The sequence below is a fragment of the Octopus bimaculoides genome, chromosome 10 (genome assembly GCF_001194135.2).
Source record: "Octopus bimaculoides isolate UCB-OBI-ISO-001 chromosome 10, ASM119413v2, whole genome shotgun sequence".
NCBI lineage: Eukaryota > Metazoa > Mollusca > Cephalopoda > Octopoda > Octopodidae > Octopus > Octopus bimaculoides.
In genome coordinates, this window is record NC_068990.1 from 44,711,927 (window position 1) to 44,714,412 (window position 2,486).

Consider the following 2,486-nt stretch of genomic DNA (forward strand, 5'->3'; position numbering starts at 1 on the left):
TAGTTTTAGTTGCGTAATTAAAACTGTAAAATGTCTTATGTAAGTGTGTGAAGAGAAAATATACTTTCATACATACATACGCATCTATGTATATACATAGAGCGAGAGGAGTTTAATAAAAGCAATATTCTTTTCTACTCTAGGCACAAGGCCCGAAATTTGGGGGGGAGGGGCAGTCGATTAATTTATCGACCCAGAAAGAATGAAAGACAAAGTCGGCCGCGGTGGGAATTGGACTCAGAACGTAAAGACAGACGAAATATCGCTAAGCATTTCGCCCGGCGTGCTAACGTTTCTGCCAGCTCACCACCCTAATAAAAAAAGCAATATTAAAAGAGAAAGTAATGCCAAATTACAGAACATGGCGTGTATGTGTGTGCGCCCCCGTGTGCATGCATGTTTATGCGTGTGTGTTCTCTTCCATTTTTAATAATTTTAGGTCTTCCCCTAAGAGGGGAGCTAGTTTTTAACAAAGATACGAAGTTTCATTGCTGGAATACAGATAACATAAATAATGTCTCATGTTGAAGATGAGAAAAGTTTTGCATATTTTTAATTTTGTGCATACAGTTTGCATTTGTTAATGTGCGTGTTAGCTGGTTAATTTCTTTTTCTGAATGCCCTAGATTTTCTACATTGACAATTAGACATTTTCTAACAAAACCATGTACACCAATTATTATTGGTATGAATGTGAATTGATAATCTACGTTTTTAAGCTGTTGTCCATAATCATATTCACATCAGCAGGGCAGCTGACCTCTATGACAGTACATGCATTTTCTTGGCTGCCCCAAACGACGTTATGTTTATATTTGGTAGAAGCTTTAATGAGACTGTTTCACCAGTACTCTTGGTATAGTCATTTATGGTTGTGTTTAATAATAGCAAGATTCTCTTTATTTATCCTATGATAGGTTGTAATTCTGACGGCATTGTGTGCTGTTTTAGCAACAACATCTTGTCACATTAGGATGTAGTATCCTGAAAACAATTTTAGGCAGCAGCTGTTCAAGTGTGTAATGTCTTTAACAGAAATGGGATACAATCGACATTTTCGATTGCATCGTGCGTTTCCTAGGACTTCATTGTCCCTTCCGTTTATTAGGTATTTTGTAGCAATCTCAAACTCTTGGATGCAAACGCATTACCTTCGAAGTGTTATGCGATGTAGCAGTTACGAGTCTATTTTTTAATCTTCGGGAAACATAACCATCTATTCTTTTTTCTCTCTTTTTTTATTTTGCATGCCAAGTGCTTCACGTCCAAGTCTTCTTTGAGGTATGTTAGCTCAAATGTTCTGGGGATGTATAAGAGGTCGTCGGGAAAAGAGTACTTCCTGAGGGACTCACTGCCGGCACGTAGGATTCCGTTCCCTTCGCTCTTCAGGTTTAGGTTTATATATTTATTTTCGCTATTGTTGTTTAGCAGGTGCTCCCTGACAGATACAATATATGGAGGTAGGCCCCATATTTGCCGCGGTGTCATGGCTTGTGTCTCATTCATCCTAAGAACAATGCCAGTGACCTTCCATGCTGCACAGATCAAAAGATAGAAGCCAGACCAATGTGGACCACCTCTTTCCAGAAGTAAAAATGGAATTATGTATGGCCAGCATCACTACTTAGAAAAAAAGCAATTACAAAGCAATTCTAAACCAACAAGACTTGGGAGAGGAAAGACAAACTCAGAACCGAGAATTATGAAGAGAAGTCATCCATTTAAGCTCCATAGGGAGCGAAATGCTCAACTAATATATGAATATATGCAATATATGTGTGAATATATATATATATATATATATATATATATATACATATATATACATATGTATGTATATATATGTATGTATATATGTATGTATGTATGTATGTATGTATGTATGTATGTATGTATGTATGTATGTATGTATGTATGTATAAACTGTATGAGTGTGTGTACGTCTGCAAAACAGAGAAGGACTACTAGTTTCGCCACTACATGTCTCTTCGGTTGACGTTTCTTAATCCACTTTCTTATGATATCTCTCAAAATAGAAATGGACATCCTTTTTTTTTTTCGTTTCTCAGTGATATTTATTCATCTGCTTTTGTTGTTTTTATCATTCAAATTCGTACACTAACGTTCAGGCACAAACACGCAAATACGCACACAGCAAACAGTAGAAATGAACACACGCAGATATGCAAACATATACAAATAGACATGAACACGGAAATACAGGAATAAACTAAGCATAACAATCATTGAGAACTTATGTTCCATAATTGAAGCACAATGGAAAGCATTTATTTCCATTGTTATTTTAGGAAGCAACACAAATAGAGGATTCAAGCATATTATCCGACGAGACGTGATCGCAAATCTAGCTTAGCTGCTACAATGTAAAGCGGAATTTCCAGATATATATATATATATGTGTGTGTTTGTGTGTGTGTGTGTGTGTGTGTGTGTGTGTGTGTGTGTGTGTGTGTGTGTGTGTGTGT